This window comes from Aedes albopictus, chromosome 1, assembly GCF_035046485.1.
Source record: "Aedes albopictus strain Foshan chromosome 1, AalbF5, whole genome shotgun sequence".
Lineage (NCBI taxonomy): Eukaryota > Metazoa > Arthropoda > Insecta > Diptera > Culicidae > Aedes > Aedes albopictus.
In genome coordinates, this window is record NC_085136.1 from 168995006 (window position 1) to 169007306 (window position 12301).

Sequence of the window (12301 nt, forward strand, 5' to 3'; positions counted from 1 at the left end):
TCCTTATTTTCCTTGGTCTCTCGTTCCTACATTCTCCACGCCGTTAAGGTGCTCATCGAAATGCTGCTTTCACCTTTCAATTATTTCACATGCGTTCGTCAGAAAGCTCCTTATTCCTGCAGATATATCGGATCGCGACACGAAGCCGTTGCGGAATGCGTTGAGCTTGTGGTAGAGCGTCCGTGTTTCTAGAGAACGGATTATCAGTTCCATTTCTGGCATTCTGCTTTTAACAGGCAATATTTATATTTCTCCCGAGGAAGATGTAAGTGTTGGTTATTTCGTGTCGTAAGTGTTACCGAGAATATCGTGATTTGTGTTGCGTGAAATGTTAAAATGTTACTGGCAGGTAATACTCGTGCTTAGTGTACTGCCCCCATTCGCATAACAGTCCCATGTGAATAGGAAACCCAGCAAAGATGGGACTGTTATGCGAATAGGGGCAGTGTAGGTCTCACTCAGCTAGATGCTCCCGATACTTAAGAAAGGACAAAGCAAGGCTTCACCACCCGCAAACAACAGTCAGCACGCTACACACCGTAGTTTAGAAACCCACCAGAGGGACTGATTACCATCCACTACTGGGCGGCCATGAGCGGTGGCGTAATAGAGTCCATTGAGAAATTGGATGATTGGAGAGGGCAATGACCGAGGAACGAGGTCATGATCTCAAGGCGGTTGAGGACTCGGTGATCGCCCAGAGTTGGACGACCTTGCTGTCATAAAAGTTTGAAGTAGTCAGAAAAATTTGAGAAGTAGAAAGAAGTTGCAGTTTTAACACTTAAACTACCGAGGGGGTAAAAACTCCCGCGAACTACCAAGGGTCCAAAAAAAGTCGGAAGTCCAACTTTGACAAGGCATTTCTCGGCCGTTTTTCAACCGATTTCAAAACTTTTTTTTGCGATGGAACCGGACAGGTTTCAAGATCATCGTCCATTTAAAAAAATATAAAATAGATGCGTCTACCCAAAGTTATTAAGTAAAAGGCACTTCCTAGTTTTTTTGAGAGCGCATTTTTTGCGCACATTGATCAATAAAACAAAATTTAAAGCGATGACATATGGTTTTTTCAACTCTAAATCATGCGTACAGCTGGAGTGAACATGTTTATGCAAAATTATTTATTTTTCAGTACACTGATAATTAAACTTACTCAAAAAATTGCTAAAATACCCTATTTTTCACATAAAATAAACAATAAATCAAAATTCAAAGCGATGACATATAGTTTTTTTGGTCTTAAATTGTTCGTAGGATTGTACTCGACATTTTTGATGAACAATAAAAATGTTCTAATTACACTCTTATTTTGTTTTACCCGGAAAATTACAAAAATTCCATACTTTTTACACAAAGTAGTCAACAAAACTAAATTTAAAACGATAACATGTAGTTTTTTAGCCTTGAAATGTTCGTAGCAGTTTGGGGGACATAGTTGGAGAATAATAGTGATGTTTTCATTACACTCAAATTTTGATTCACTCAAAAATTGACGAAAGTACCACATTTTTCACGCAAATTGCTTAACAAAAATAATGGCTTACAATGCAAAGTAGTATATTACCTTTAAATTATTCGTGAAAGCGTACTGGACGTTCTTGATGAGTAATAGTGACGTTTTCATGACACACTTAATTTATTTTACTCGAAAAGCTATAAAAATATTATATTTTTATACAAAACAGTCAATAAAACAAAATTTAAAGCCATAACATGTAGTTGTATGGCCTTAAATTTTCCGTTACAATATACTGAACCTGTTTTTGATAAAATGTCGATGTTTACATTACACTAATATTTTGTTTTATACAAAAAAAATGTACGAAAATACCACACAAAAGCGAAAAAGTCAAAATTTAAAGCAATGATATGTAGTTTTTCAACTTTGAATATATTGTAAATTGTATATATTGTATATTGTGGATTCATTTGAACAAGTGATGTTTTTATTACACTCATATTTTATATCACTCAAAATACTAGGAAAATACCACATTTTGCACACAAAGTAGTCATCAAATAAAAGTTGGAGTCAATGCATTATAGTTTTTTTGCCACGAAATTATTTGTAAAAAAGTACTTGACTTGTTTGATAAACAATAGTAATCTTTCAATTACACTCGTTGTTTTCTAAATTTGTTTATAAAAAATCAAAAACAACTCAAATAAAGAGAACTTACTATGCGCAGCACATAGTCACATGTTGATGTACCGTAAAAAAAAATATTTTACACAGATGATAATTATTTTTGATAGCTAAAAGCACTGAGATTTTCACTCAGGTGGAGTACTGACTCAATTTGTTATTTATAATTTTATAAAATTCTTCATGTTTTGATACAATAAATTAACCTAACATGTTTCATACGGCTTTTCCCATCATGCTGATACTCTTTGCGTTGCAATCTGTAATATTTTTTTGGGATTCCATATGTTTGTCAGAGTACTATCAAAGTTTCCCCAAAATAAAAATGTGATTCTCGCTCATATGAAAAAAAAATATTGATCACCCAAAACAATTGGCTTCTTTAGCGATGTTGAGATAATTCCATATTCAGAATCTGCATGCAAAACTGAGCAGAAATCCAAATTTTCATGAATTTTGGTGCCCGGGAACCTATTTAAAAATCAGTTTGAAGTTTGTATGGGAGCGATTTGTCGAATCACCCCTCGTCGCATTTTGTACTGGGCGGAGCTGTCAAGCAGTTGGCCAGCTGTCAAAAGGTGATTTTGGAAAATCTCTTCGAAATCGATTTTAGGTACCAAAATGAAGTTCTAAAAATCTGAAAAAAATCATGGTGGTTCAGAAAAAGGTACTCTTTCGTATAAAATCAAAAAATCAATACATTTTTCTTAAATTAAAAACCCAATTGAAACATTGCAATTATAACTGCGACACCAGTACTTGTTTTAAAATTATTAAATCAGGAAAAATACATGGAATAATATTAAAGAAATTTGCTGAAAAACTATCAAAGCTATCCCGTTTTACGGTATTGCTTCAGAAACTCTTCTATATACATTTGTTTCCCAGAAATTTCCCAAAAGGTGCATTGATATCTTTCAAAGATTATTTCAAAATATTTTGTCGTGGGTTCTTTTCGAAAATCTTTCAAAAATATTCCGGAGATTCCTTCAGGGGTATTTTCAAGAACATCAAGGATTCATGCGGAATTTATTTAGGGGTTCTATTTCTCGAGGAATTTTTTTAGAAAACTTTTCAAATGTTTCCGTGTATTATTCCTTTGGGTTTTCATCAGAAATTCCCCTAGCGATTGCTTGATAAATTTCTCCAAGGACTCATTTAGAATATTATCATATTTTTCAGGAATCTCTTATTTTTTTCCTGGAGCATTTTCGAAGTTTTTTTTTTTTTCTGGCTTTCTCCAGTTCTCTCAAGTTTCCATCTGCCAAAGAGTTTTCCGATATTTCTCCTGAATTTCTTCGCTGGTTTTCATCCGGAGTTTCTCCCGGGATTTCTCTTAGAAATTTTCAGAGTTCTTACATGAATTTTCTAAATATTTCCTACCAGATTTCCCAGTTCTTCTCAGTATTTCTTCCGAAGTTTCTCTCGCGTTCCTCATTGCATAATTTCTCGCAAAAACCACGTGGATTCATTCCGACATGTCTCTCGTTATTTACAACAATGAATTTTGTAGGTTATCTCAGGCAGGAGGTTTTCCGAGAAACACTTTCAAAAAGTACAGTACTGGACGCATTGACCGATTTTCATACAAAATGCTTAAGTTTGGAGCTCTGTATTTCAGCTTCTAGAGCACAAACTCCGAAAGTAATCTCAGGTGAAACTTAAAAAAAAACTATCGCAATAACCTTTATAAAATATCCCGGATGTAACTTCTGTAGAAATCCGGGGAGAAACTCCAGAAAAAAATCATTGAAATTTCTTAAAGCTTCGGGAGAAATACCAGAAGCAATTCCTTCAGAAAATTCGTGAAAAACACCTTTAAAATCCGGGAGAAGCCTCAGTTGAAATCCCAGCAATAGTTTCCGTAAAAACCTTAGAAATTCCGGAAAAATCTCATGGAGAAGTACCAAGATGAATACCGAAAGAAATCGCGGAAAACCTTCAAGAGAAATTCCGAGAGAAACTCTAAGAGAAATTCTACGACAACATCTGATGTATATTCCCGGAGAAAAGAGAATAAATTCCTCGAAAAATTGTTTAGGCAAAACGCAGGAGAAAAAATCCAACGAGAGACTCTGAGAGTAAATATGGGAAAACCTTCAGGAGACAATATTTGGATTTCAGAAATCCTGCAATATTCTCCAGGAACTTTTCCGTAAAGAACTGTTTGAATCTATGGTAAAAACCTCGATAGGAATACGAAAGAATCTCCGAGAGGAATTGGAAAAGGAATCCCAAGGAACAGGAATGAAGGAAGGCTGAAAATCTCTCTAATAAAGACACATAACCTAACCTTAGCTTTGGAAAACAACTAAGTTCGTATTTTTTTCATTTTCACGGGATTTCCGTTTATTTTTTGGTGATTGCTACTGCATGTTCAGGAGACGCAAATGGACATAAATAAAAACAAATAAAAAAAATCCCTGGTGAATTTTCGGTTTGCCTTGTATTTTTTTTCAGGTAGTAGATAACCTGAAACTAGTACAATAAAGTCAGTAATTGAAATCTGCATGTGTTTGTGTTGAATTTTATGTTATTGACTATTTCCAGTACATGCCAACGGAAAATTTTAAGCCTAACAACTACATGTCATTGCTTCAAATTTTGTTTTATTGACTATTTTGTATGAAAATAATGTTTAACGTTCATCATTTCGCGCTTATATTTTTGTTTGTTGCCTACTTTGTGTGAAAAATATGGTATTTTTCAAGTTTTCCGAGTGAAATAAAATATGAGTGTAATATAAAATTTACTAGTATTGTTTAAATAAATCCGCTAAACTACTACGATAAATTCAAAGCTGAATAACTACATATCATTACTTTAAATTTTGACTTATTCGCTTTTTTGTGGTATTTTCGTACTTTTTTATATAAATCAAAATATGAGTGTAATGTAAACAATCAACATTTTATCAAAAAAGTTCAGTACATTGTAACGGAAAATTTAAGGCCATACAACTACATGTTATGGCTTTAAATTTTGTTTTATTGACTGTTTTGTATAAAAATTATGATATTCTTGTAGCTTTTCGAGTAAAATAAATTAAGTGTGTCATGAAAACGTCACTATTACTCATCAAGAACGTCCAGTACGCTTTCGCGAGTAATTTAAAGGTAATATACTACTTTGCATTGTAAGCCATCATTTTTGTTAAGCAATTTGCGTAAAAAATGTGATGCTTTCGTTGATTTTTGAGTGAATAAAAATTTGAGTGTAATGAAAACATCTCTATTATTCTTCAAGTATGTCTCCCAAACTGCTACGAACATTTCAAGGCTAAAAAACTACATGTTATCGTTTAATTTAATTTAGTTTTGTTGACTACTTTGTGTGAAAAGTATGGAATTTTCGTAGTTTTCAGGATAAAACAAAATAAGAGTGTAATTAGAACATTTTCATTGTTCATCAAAAATGTCGAGTACAATCCAACGAACAATTTAAGACCAAAAAAACTATATGTCATCGCTTTGAATTTTGATTTATTGCTTATTTTATGTGGAAATACCCTATTTTAGCAGTTTTTTTGAGTAAGGTAAATTATCAGTGTACTGAAAAATAAATAATTTTGCATAAACATGTTCACTCCAGCTGTACGCATGATTTAGAGTCGAAAAAACCATATGTCATCGCTTTAAATTTTGTTTTATTGATCAATGTGCGCAAAAAATGCGCTCTCAAAAAAAACTAGGAAGTGCCTTTTGCTTAATAACTTTGGGTAGACGCATCTATTTTATATTTTTTTAAATGGACGATGATCTTGAAACCTGTCCGGTTCCATCGCAAAAAAAAGTTTTGAAATCGGTTGAAAAACGGCCGAGAAATGCCTTGTCAAAGTTGGACTTCCGACTTTTTTTGGACCCTTGGCCTTGGTAGTTTAGGAGTTAAGAAGTTTATTGAGAGTGAGTGCGAATTCTACCATCACTTCTCCTCTGTAAACCCGTTAGTAATATCCTCCGCGTATAACAGAAAACAGAACCCCGCCGTTTTTTCCGTGAAAGTTCTCGACCTAGTCCCTATACGTCGTCCGAGTGTCCTTGTCTGGGCGAATTCCGGCACAGAACCCGCCGAAGGCTGATTCGTCAACAAATCGGCAGGACTGGGTACGTAGGAGGTCCAGGAACCAGTGAGGCGCCCCAATACGCCCCCGGAGGCTCGAGTGGAGTGACCCGTCGCTGCCATCCCAGGTGCCCGAACGAAACGTCTACGCGCCGCCATCACGCACATTTCCGAGGACGCAGTGTATTAGGAAGACCAGGAATGGTGGAGTGCTACAGGAGAGGAGATAGAGGGGAACTAATAGTACCAGGAACCAAAAATATAGTGTGATAAACCTCAATAAAGTGTAGTTGTCTGTGAAGTGCTGTTGTGGTTCCCTATTTTAAGTGCGAGAGTTCCCTGCCCGCGAGTTCCGTAACGTGAGTGCGCTGATTCTGAGGCTATTGTGTCGGGGAGTCTCAGTACTGCTCCCGACCGACAAAGCGTCGGCTTATTCTACTTCTGTTTGTAGCGTTCCACGTTAGACCGAGTTCGATGCCACAGCATTACCGTCTGCGCTGTGTTCTCATCCTCCAAAAACGACTTTCACGACTCACTTTGTTGTCAGCCGCCAGTAAGGATCCGAGGTAGACGAATTCCTCCACCACCTCGAAGGTATGCCCGTCTATCGTAACATTGCTACCCAGACGGATCCAGTCGTGTTCGGTTCCGCTTACCAGCATGTACTTTGTTTTTGAGGCATTCAGTCTGACCTTTGCTGCATCGCGTTTCAGGCGGGTGTACAGCTATGCAACCGTTCCAAATATTCTGGCAATAATGTCCATGTCGTCCGCAAAGCACACAAATTGACCGGATTTTGTGAGAATCGTTCCCCGGCTGTTGAGCCCGGCTCGTCGCATCACACTTTCCAGAGTGATGTTGAATAGTAGGCATGAGAATTCATCACCTCGTCGCAGTCCCCGGCGAGATTCGAATAAACTGGATAGTTCACCCGAAACTCTTACGCAGTCTTGCACACCGTCCATCGTTGCTTTAATCAGACTAGTCAGTTTCGCAGGAAAGCCGTTTTCGTTCATGATTCTCCATAGCTCTGCGCGGTCGATACTGTCGTATGCCGCCTTGAAGTCGAGAAACAAGTGATGCGTTGGGACCTGGTATTCACGGCATTTCTGGAGGATTTGCCGTACGGTGAAGATCTGGTCCGTTGTCGACCGGCAGTCGATGAAGCCGGCTTGATAACTTCCCACGAGCTCATTCGTTTTAGGTGACAGACGACGGAAGATGTTCTGAGATAGCACTTTGTAGGCAGCATTCATGATAGTGATCGCCCTGAAGTTCTCACATTCCAAATGGTCGCCTTTTTTGTGAATGGGTCAGATTACCCCTTCCTTCCACTCGTCCGGTAGCTGTTCGGTTTCCCAGATCCTGACTATCAGCCGCTGCAGACAGGTGGCCAACTTTTCTGGGCCCATCTTGATGAGTTCAGCTGCGATACCATCCTTACAAGCTGCTTTTTTGGTTTTGAGCTGGTGAATAGCATCCTTAACTTCCCTCAGCGTGGGAGTTGGTTCATTTGCGTCCTCCGCTGCACTAGCGCCATCGTTTCCTCCGTTGTCGTAGTCTTTCGTGCCTACGGTCTCTACGCCGATCGAAGTGCTGCTTCCACCTTTCGATCACCTCACGTACGCCCGTCAAGAGGCCTCCGTCTTTATCCCTGCATATTTCGGCTCGCGGCACGAAATCGTTGTGGGATGCGTTGAACTTCTGATAGAACCTCCGTGTTTTTTTGGGAACGTATTTGCTACTCCGTGATTGACCCCAGCAATCGAAATTGCACAAAGAACCAATGAATAGGGCTTGGGACTAGCAATTGCCATCCTCAATGTACACAGTTCGAGAGCTCTCAACTTTAGTAAGGTGTATAACGGCGCTGGCCACATCCTTACAATCATCGAGTATGGTACGGAATGTTAGTGAGACAAACGTTATAAGTGAGACCGCGAAGCGCTGCATCTCACAGTGGTCATTAATCCAAAAATTTGACCAAATTGAAACCATAGGCATTCACAACATGGAACAACACAAAACTCCTATAATAAAAAATAAATAAAAAAAAGCATGGAGATTATTCTAACTTTAACTTTTTACAGACCACCCTAATACGAAACGTTTCTTTCTTCTTGTGGGTGGTGAGAAGGTTTACAAAGACAAAAAATGTACTGAAACACGCGAGTGAGATCACGGTGATTGGTTCCAAGCTTCTATTTTTTTCAAATTTCGGTAGCAAGAAAAGAGGACAAGAGTACATACACGGGACGACATATGGGAATGATACTGAAAATATTTGCATGTAGCACTACGATATTTTACATCAAAAGTAGGTATTCCATCGCGTTGGGAAGAGCTCGCTGACGTAGTACACGGTTTGGGTAAAAAATATCACTCTTATACTACAGACAAACAGACTTAACTAGAGGAATTTCATCGAAAGTTTAGCTCGACGTCCTTTTCATGAACTCGCCGCCACCTATTGGTAGAACCGCACAATACACCTTCTGCCGTAATGATTTGACGTTTGTGCAACACGCACACTACCACACATATCGCCTGTAATTTACGTTTGCATCATTAAGAAATGTGTACACTAGCAAACGTCAAAGCGATCAAACACTAGCGCCTCTGGTGGAAGTATCGCGGAAACCAAATGAAATTTAAATTCATCGTTAAATGCATGTGCCAAGCACTTTTGAAGAGTGGAACTTCTGTTTGTTTGTGCTAGTGCTGATACGCAAAGAGGGTTAAAAGTTGCACCTCTACCATCGAACATTATTTATACATAGTTTTGGTCCGTTTAGGAACTACCGGATGTGGCCACTGGACATAATCTCCGAAAAGTTTGCCGGACCAACTATTACCTTATTTGCTCAATTCTATAGTTGTGTGTTATTTTCTTTGGACAACTTTTATATTTTTTTTTAAACAACTTTTCTTGTGGATTTTTTTTATTATAGAAGTAATCTCATAGAGATTCTTTAAAAAATTTCTTGAGAAATTTCTGACGGAATCTCTGAAGAATTCTTGGAGAAAACCCAGTAGGTATTCTTGGACAACTTCCAAGAGGGATTTTTGGAAGAATCTTTGATAATATATCTGTAGAAATCATAGAAGGAACTTCTGCGAAATTCTAGTGAGCATTACTATAGGTATTCCTGAAGGATCTCTTGGTGAAACTCTCTGAAAAATTCCGGAACTCTTGGAGAAATTCCAATATTTGGAAAATCTTCTTAGAGTTTCTCCACAAATGCCTGATGCAAATCCTCTAGATATTCTCGCTGGGATTGCTCCAGAGATTCCCCCAAGAATTCATTTACAAATCCTACCTGTGATTTTTCTAGCTTTTGCTGGAATTCCAGCAAAAATTTCTGGATTCCTTCAGTTTCCCTCCTCAGTTTTGTTCAGAAATCCAAACAATTTCAACTGAGATTTATTTTTAAAAATTGCTTTTGGGAGTACTCCAAGTATTCTTGGAGGATTCCCAGCATGAATTGCTCAAGTGAAATTCTAGCAGGAATCACTAAATAAATGCTAAGTAATATTTCTGGAGGGATTCCACGGTAGGAAATTCTAAAGAAACACCTGGAGGAATCACAGCAGGAATTTTGTAGGGATCTTAGCTGTAATTGTATGAGAAATTCCAACAATAATCACTTCAGATATTCCAGGACTTTGCCAGGAAATCTTTTTAGGAGTTGAGATGCATGCTCTGTTCTGTTGTACTTGGAGCATTTGTGCAAGTGTTCTAACCATCACACCAGGTCCGCTCCACTAGATATATGTATTAATCAATATTCAGAATAATATTCAGAAATTGGGATACGTTCTGTAGATCTATTATGGTTTTTTTTCTGCTTAAATAACTAATAATTACACATTTCCAAAGGGTGTAGAAAGCCCGAACAATTAAGAACGTAAGGAATGCTTCCTAAAAAAAAGCACTCACCCGATGAACTTTACCCAGCACGTGATTCAGCTAAAGCATGTTTGAAGCAGTTTTTAATCCCGGTTTATTTTTGTCCACACGCCGTTTCGTCAGCATTGCCTAATGGATTTGGAGATTATTTATCAATCAAGTGATTGATACACTCACACCGTCGTCCCAACCGAAGCACCCCAGTATACACTTATTGAGTGGAAAACAGCGTTATCAAGCAAAATTGATGCACAATCCTACACCAGGCAGCCGGCCATCACCGAGGAGCAACAGAGCGCAGAGCATTCATCTGATTCGCCGATTTTTTTGCTGATAAGAGCCCGCGCTCCGATACTGCTCGAACGAACAATCAACTCGGGTCAAGTGCTCGGCAATCACCAACCACCATCATCACCGCGCGCAACGTCGTCGGTCGGTCGTAGTAGGCGATTGAGTATGTATATTAGACTGGGTCAACAAAGTCGATTTTTTGGAACAAGGCTTTTTCGATTCCTTTTAGCGTCCAAAACAACTGTGCAAAATTTGGGAGTGATTGGTTGCGCCCCCGTATTCCGCATTGCGATTGAAATTTGTATGGGATTTAGTATGGGAAAAGTTACTTTTTCGCATTTTTCTCATAATTTGAAATTTTTCGTCTAAAACGATCTAACTAATGACGTACAAGTATAGCCTAGGATATTCCGAAAAACTTTGCCGAAGACCGCAAAGTGATCCAACACTTGTGAAAAAAGTTATAACGTACAGATTGCTCGATGGTGCTTAACATTTAACATGTAAAGGAATAACATCAATAATAAAATCTCAATTTTTGGCCTAAGTTCCCAGGCGAATAACTTTTTTTACAGGCGTCGGATCACTTTGCGGTCTTCGGCAAAGTTCTCCGACATATCCTAGGCTATACTTTAACGTCATTAGTTACATGGTATTAGACAAAATAATTTAACTTATGAGTAAAATGTAAAAAAGTACGTTTTCCCATACTAGCTTCCATACAAATTTCAATCGCAATGCGGAATACGGGGACGCAACCAATCGCTCCCAAATTTTGCACAGTTGTATTGGTCGCCAATATAGATTGAAAAAGCTTTGTTCCGGGTTGATACGATCAAATTTAAAGTTTCTCCATACAACGTTGACCCACTCTAATGTATATGGTGCGGTGCGGATGGAAATGGGCGTGGACTAGCGCCACGATTGGTACCACTCAACAACCAATCGCAGGCAGCGAACGAACGGCGCGAAAATGAGAAACACAACGGACTGGGATTTTGTGTTTCTCGGCATCATGGGGACGATGTCGTCGGCGCACATCATCGTGCCGGATCATAACCGGCTTGCCGTGAACAGGGCCGGTGCTGTTGTAAAGGGGAAATTTTTCAAATCAATTAGGATTTGTTAAGGATGAATTTCTATTGTATCATCTGAATACAGTAATGCGCCGATTTTTATCACGCGCTCCGCGCGTCATTCATTCATTTTTCATTCATTTGCTGTTACATTTGAGAGTAAGTGTTTCCCCTCTTTGTTGAAGGTGCGTTTTACAACGTTAAATATATTAAAAATGTGTATAGATTTGGTTGAATATTAGGCCGTCCCTTATTTTGCAAAATTTAGAAATGTTATAAGTTCGTTAGTGGAAAATGATCGTTTTAGCTAAAAAATGATCGTGTCAAAATTTGAAGTCCGTATCTCAAGGCTAAGTGGTCCCTCAAGGGGCCTGAAGTTGTCAAAAATGGTATGGGACCAAAAAAACATGAAATTTTTTTCGACAAAACAAATACGCTATTCCACTAAAACCGGTGATTTTAGGACCCTAAAGGGCCAAAAATGTGCTTAGATTTGCGATATCTCTGCTCATTTCCAAGATATTGACAAAAAACAACTGAAAAAATCAGCATTTTTGACCATTTTTTTAGATTCCGAAGGAAACTTACCCTATTTTGTTCAATAACTCAAAAACGAGTAGAGCTATCGCAAATCTAAGCACATTTTTGGCCCTTTAGGGTCCTAAAATCACCGGTTTTAGTAGAATAGCTTATTTTTTTGTCGAAAAAAATTTCATGTTTTTTTGGTCCCATACAATTTTTGACAACTTTAGGCCCCTTGAGGGATCACTTAGCCTTGAGATACGGTCTTCAAATTTTGACACGATCATTTTTTAGCTA